This window comes from Urocitellus parryii, chromosome 15 (assembly GCF_045843805.1).
Source record: "Urocitellus parryii isolate mUroPar1 chromosome 15, mUroPar1.hap1, whole genome shotgun sequence".
In the NCBI taxonomy this organism is placed as follows: domain Eukaryota; kingdom Metazoa; phylum Chordata; class Mammalia; order Rodentia; family Sciuridae; genus Urocitellus; species Urocitellus parryii.
This window is the reverse complement of record NC_135545.1, coordinates 29846221-29852899: the sequence shown is the minus strand read 5'-3', so window position 1 is coordinate 29852899 and position 6679 is coordinate 29846221. Positions and strand designations below refer to the sequence as shown.

Sequence of the window (6679 nt, the reverse complement as noted above, 5' to 3'; positions counted from 1 at the left end):
GGTTCGACCCCTAGTTTCAAGAAAAAAAATATTTTTTAGTTATAGGTGGACACAATATCTTTATTTTTATGAGGTGCTGAGGATTGAACCCAGGGCCTCATGCACACTGGGTGAGTGCTCTACCTCTGAGCCACAACCTCAGCCCTTAAAAATATTTTTTAAAAATTTTATTATTTTTGATTCTTTGCATCCTCAGTGTTAGCAGAGTTCCTACTGTTTAGCAAACATTTGGTTAACTCAAGTAAGTGGAAGAAACTGTCATTTGCTCAACTGAGTCCTACTTTCCTTTGATAGTCTCATCCTGTTTCAACATATGGATCTGAATAAAACCTTGCTTAGGGGGAGGGAGGAGGGCAAGGAACGGGAAGGAGATGAAGTTATATTACATGCCATGTACGATTAGGGCATAGTGAACCTCACTATGTATAATTATAATGCACCAATTAAAAAAATCCAAAACTTGCTTAGATTCTGATTTACAAGGTCAGACACAGTACAATCTCATACAAGCTTGGTTAAGACAGGACCTGGGGGAGAGTTCTACTTCAGTGAAGAGGAAGAGTCCCCCAGGTAATATCAGGAGATTCAACTTCAGTATTTGGCCTTGGGGTATATTCTATCAAATGAGGCATCAGCCAGGACACAGGTCCGTCAGTTTCTGTTGAAGATGAGGCTGGCTCACCCTCTCCTCATCATTCAATCAGAAGTTAAAGACCTGCAAATTCTTGACCATGCATTGATGTTGGGGATCACCACCACGTTCCTCTGGATCTGAAACTGGATCAGAATCTGGACTGAGGATTTAAAAAAATTATTATTTTTTTGTAGTTGTAGATGGACATAATACCTGTATTTTATTTGTTTATTTGTATGGGGTGCTGAGGATCAAACCCAGTGCCTCACACATGCTAGGCAAGCGCTCTGCTGCTGAGCTACAGCCCCAGCCCTGGGCTGGGGATTTTTTTTTGTGTGTGCTTTACAGTAGTCTCCTTAATCTTGGGGTCCTCCTGTAGGGAAGGGTCTTCTGGCTTGGCCTAAGGTCTATTTGGAGATCCCAGGGGGCTGTAGGCTATGACAGTGATGCCCTTGAAGTGGTACTGGATCATTTTCTTCTGGGGGAGGTACAGGTGACAAAAGACTTGATTAGTCACTGGTTTATATTTGAGTTCAAGATCCTTTCAATATGGAAGTGGTTGAAGTTGGAGATGCCAAGGACTTTCATCAACCCCTTGCCCACCTTCATGACCTCCCAGGCATCCAAGAATGTTAATTTACTGGTGAGGCTATTGCCTTTATCGTCCTCGGGGAATGACTGACTCCTTCCCAGACTGAAATCCCTGTGGCCAGTGAATAAAAATAGGTGTCCAGATAGTCTAGTTTCAGATCCTCGAAGGTCTTCTTTCTTTGAGGGTCTTCTGATAGGCTTCCTTCCAAAGGCTTCTTTCAAAGAAGGTGCACCACAGGTGGGCGCAGTGGCTCACTCCTGTAATCCCAGTGGCTTGGGAGGCTGAGGCAGGAGGATAGAAAGTTCAAAGCAGCCTCAGCAACTCACTGAGACCCGATCTCAAAATAAAAAACAAAAAGGTTGGGGATGTAACTCAGTGATTAAGAGCCTCTGGGTTCAATCATCCCTAGTACCAAAAAAAAAAAAAAAAAAAGTGCAACTTGCTAACAGTAGTAAAGAGGTCCTTCTGCATTGCCACCTTCTCTGAATCTTCTCTTCTTACCTCATTCTTGTTCTAATAGACACAGGTACAGTCTTTGTGGCAATGTCCTGAATCAATGGCATCAATGGCTACCTTCATAGTTTCTTTGACTTCTCCTTGGGAGACTTCCAGGTGCTCAGACCCAAAATGGATATCTGGGCTATGGTGCTGGCCTCCACATGGACGGCCATGGTTGGTGCAGAAATGGTCCTGAGAAAACATCCTAGAAGATTGTGTGAAAGCATTTGGGTAATAGTTCACAACTCATGAGATAGGCTGGAAAAGGACAGATGACAGTTGGTTGGTTTCATTTTCTTTTTTCCCCAAGTGTGTGTAGGCCCACTTATTAAAAAGAATCTACTAAGAGCTCTGTAATCCCAGTGGCTCAGGAGGCTGAGGCAGGAGGATCATGATTTCAAAGCCAGCCTCAATAAAAGTGGAGTGCTAAGCAACTTAGTGATATCCCGTCTCTAAATAAAATACAAAATAGGGCTAGGGATGGGGCTCAGTGGTTGAGTCCTCCTGAGTTCAATCCCTGGTATTCTCCCCCCCAAAAAAAATCTACTAAGAAGTGTTATATAAACAACATGCCTGTTGTCCCAGGTACTTGGGAGGCTGAGGCAGGAGGATCACAAGTTCAAGGCCAGCCTAAGAAATTTAGTGAGACCCTGTCTCAAAATAAAATTTTAGAAAGGGCTGGGGATGCAGCTCAGGGCAGGGTAGGGTGCTTGCCTTGTATGTGTAAGATCTGGAGTTCAATCCCTAGTACTTCAAAGAAAAAGAAGAAAAGAAGCATTAGACAACAAATTAGAAAAAAAAATCTAATATGCTGCAATTTAATCTATTTTAGCATCTTTTTTAATATCACTAAAAAAATTCACAGATGCAATTTGTACACTGTAAAGTTTGGTCTTTTGAAGTGTTCCAGTTAATGTTTTTTAGTATATGCACAAAGTTTTACATCCATCCATTGTTTTTATTTTGCATTTTTATTTTGTGGTGGTAGGGTTTGAACCCAGGACCTTTTCCCTGGTCCATGCTAAGCATACACTCTACAATTGAGCTCTACCCCCAGCCTCATTTTGAAAATTAGTTCTGTTTTCCTTTTTATTTATTTAGACAAATTTCTTATTGTAAATTTTCTTTTTCAGATTTGTACAAAAGTTGAGAGACTTTGGCATTTCACATCGCCTTAGGAATCATGAACACAGGCCAATCGTGGATCTCCACTTTCCCTCCACATTGAGTTCTTGCAAAGCCAAGTTCAGTTCTCATATAATTTCAACTACAATTAAAAAAAAACATTTATTTTTCAGTTGTAGGTGGACACAATACCTTTATTTTATTTTTATGTGGTGCTAAGGATCAAACACAGTGTCTCATGCATGCTAGGCAAGTGCTTTTCCTCTGAGCCACAACCCCAAATTCATCAGTGAGGCTCTTGTGTTTAAGGAAAAATACCTTATCATACCTGAGGCCCTAGGTGTGATCCCTGGATCTGTGGGGGGAAAATGCATATTATTAGCATCAACCAAGAGATACTCATTATTCTTTCTTCTTTTTCTCTTTCTCCTCCTCCTTCTTTTTTCTTTTTTTTTTTCCCCCAGAGATGCAGACAAAGGTTTATTTAGGAAAGCAGAGACATTGTTTAGGAAAGGGAGAATGTGAGCTACCTTGAGAGTGAGAAGATTTTGGGGAAACATAAGTAATACACATTCAAGGGAGAATGTGGGCCATCTCTAGAGGGAGAGATAACCTAATAATTATTTCTTAACATCATGAAATATCCAGTGAAATTTCCTTAATTAACTCTTCTTCTCTCTCTCTCTTTTCTTTTGTCTATTTTTCCTTGTTGCTTTTAAATTTTAATTTAATTTAAATTTTTTTTTATGGTGCTGGGGATCTAACCCAGGGCCTTGAGCATGCTAGGCAAATGCTCTACCATTGAGCTACATCCCTAGCTCCAAGTGTTCATTTATTTAGTGGTACTGGGGATTGAACCAGGGGCATTAGGCCATTGAGTTACATCTCCAGGTTTTCTCTAAATTGCTGAGGCTGGCCTTGAACTTGTGATGTTCTTACCTTAGCCTGCTGAGCTGCTGCGATTATAGGCATGGACCACATGCCCAGCTCCAAGTACGTATGTGTGTACATAATTTTGTATTTATTTACTTGTCCTAGGGGTTGAAGCCAGGGGTGCTTAACCACTGAACTACTTCCATAGTCCTTTTTATTTTTTGAGACAGTGTCTCACTAAGTTGATTAGGGCCTTGCTAAGTTGCTGAGGCAGCTTTGAACTTGGGATCCTCCTGCCTCAACCTCCTGAGTTGCTGGAATCATCAAGTATTTATTTATTTATTTTTGTGGAGCTGGGGATTGAACCCAGAGCCTTCCAACTGAGCTAGAGCCCCAGCCCGAAGTATTTATTTTTAATAGTAGCTCAAAGAAAGAGGCAGATTAGAATTTGGAGTGTGGACTTTGGAGAGTCATGTATATTGGGGTTGAAATATCGGTTCTGTCCTTTAAGTCCGTGTGGCCTTGGAAGAACAAGTCATCTTCCTCAAACTTTGGTGTCCTCCACTACAAAATAAGCACAGAAGTGAAATTATGTTGGCTGAATATGGTGGCCCATGCCTGTAATCCCAGCAATTTGGGAAGTTGAGGCAGGAGAATTGCAAGTTCAAGGCCAGCCTGGGCAATTTAGCCAGACTATCTCAAAATAAAAATAAATAGGACTGAGGATGTAGCCTAGTGGTAGAGGGCTTGCCTAGCATGTGTGAAGCCCCGAGTTCAATTCCCAGGACTGCGAAAAATGTAAAAATAAAAAGGAGAGTTCATTGAGCATCTTCTCTATGCCACAGATTTTCCATGTACTGTCTAACTCAGTCTTCAACATTATCCCATCCCTCCCCCAAACTGGTGATTGAACCTAAAGCCTCACACGTGCTGGGCAAGCGGTCTAGCACCAAGTTACACCCTCAGCTCCTTCTTGCAAAAGCGGAAAGAGAAGTCATCAGTCCTCTGCCCTGGTTGGTTGACAATTATCCTTTGAAAGTTAAAAGGAGGGGTTTGAGGATTTAGCTCAGTGGCATAGCTCTTGCCCAGCACGTGCAAAGCCTTGAGTTCAATTCTCGGCGTGGAGTGAGAGGAGTTCAAAGGAGGAAAAGAGGCTGGGCCACAGCCTTGCGAAGTATTGTACTTGGGTGTGGGACTAGAAACAGGGTCCCCTGCGGAGTAGAGAGGTGCTTTTTTATCATGACCTGCCCACTCCACCACTTTCCTCAACCCATTACCATGTTCCCAGGTCTGCTGCCAAGCCCACTGTCATTATGTGGTCCACATTTTCCAAATATATGGGAAGGCAGGTGATGAACTGTGGTATTAGCCATCCTGGTCTTGTTCCTTCAAAGACCATTAAAAAAAAAAATTTAGAGGGCGGCATTACTTAATCCCGACAAAACACCTGGGACTAGTAGGGCCTTTTCAGGCTCTATGAGCCAAGGAGGGAAAGGAATACCTTTTTGTAGAAGGCACTTAAGACACATCTCAAATGTAATCTTTGCATGAGAGCTGCAAATGGTCTTCCTATAAATCCACCCACTCATTCATCATCCATCTGTCCATCCATCCATTCATCTATCCATCCCCGTCCATCGATTCCTTCCTCGGCTCACATTTATCTCCTGTGTAGTTAGGCAGACAAAGTCTGCGGTACCTGCTTTCAATGAGGTCTGATGCCCACAGGCTCTTGATGCCACTCAACACCTGTTTGCAGCCTGGGTGTGAAAGCAGGTGCCTCTGGGTAACAGAGAAGTGAGATGGCTATGATCCCTCAACACCATCCCTGGACTCTGTGATTTTTCCATCCCATGTTAGAAATATAGTTTCCTTTCATGGCTGCTTAATCATCATGGCTCAGAAGACCATAATACTAAATTAAAGTGAAATGCAATTGCTCTGTCAAGTTCTACATTGCCAGAATTCAGTGGATAACAACAGGATTCTGTGAGCATCTCCAAGTAAGAATTTGCTGTGGGGGTAGGAGGAGGGAGGAAAAAAAAAGTCTCTTTTCCACATATGCCCTATAGCCAGGCTGACACAACAGAAATGGAAAACAATTGGCACAGGCATAAAATTCTATGACAAAAGGAAACTTGTGAAATAGAAAAATGGATTTCTTGGGGGAAAACATAACTTCCTTTGACAATATTGTGTTTAGGAAAAGAACTTTGTAGTCTGAGGATATTCTGGTCATTAAAAGTAGAAGTTTTTTTTTTCCTTTTCTTTTTGAGGGGGGATGGAGGCTCTTAATACCCCGAAACATACCCTTTCAAATCCATATTAAAGTTAATCATCAATTGGAAGCCAGAAATGATATTGGAAAATCATTCTTTTACAAACGGAAACTATTATAATTTAAAAGAGTGCAAATGAAACCATACATTTTCAGAAGGAGATCAATGAAAACCACTTTATTAGAAAATATAAATCACTTTTTAATTTCAGATGCAACAAGAAAAGAACTCATTTTTTCTGTTTCATTGAAATTGATTGGTACACCTGCAGAGAAAAGCAGCTTTATCATCTCGTTATCAGCCAATTAATATGCAGGTCTAAATGTGAATACTATTCCAGTTAACTAGAAATGGATGATTTTATTGAAGTCTTAATAGACTAGGAAAAACTGCCTTCCACCCTGCTAAATGAGGTCAGTTGAGAAAAAAAAAATCAGAAGTGCATAACTTGGGATGGGTACAATCTAAAACAATTTCTCTAACTCTTTGGACCACAAGAGAAATGGAAGCAAATTGGCATGTCTGAAAGCAGAGGAACCTGTTACAGGAAGAGAAATCAGAATATTGAGTTTTCTCTTAACTGAAAAAGAGAACTATTTGGGTTTGATTCTGAAGTCTGACACTCTTGCTATTCAAAGCTTGACTCTCTTTAGTCATTGGCCTTCACTTCGTTTTGAT

General features: G+C 41.2%; 1 pseudogene; it reads right to left on the bottom strand.

Annotated features, from left to right (window-relative positions):
• Nucleotides 1-696: 696 nt before the first annotated feature.
• Nucleotides 697-1897, bottom strand: LOC113185239 (aldose reductase-related protein 2 pseudogene; annotated as a pseudogene).
• Between the last annotated feature and the right edge of the window lie 4782 nt (nt 1898-6679).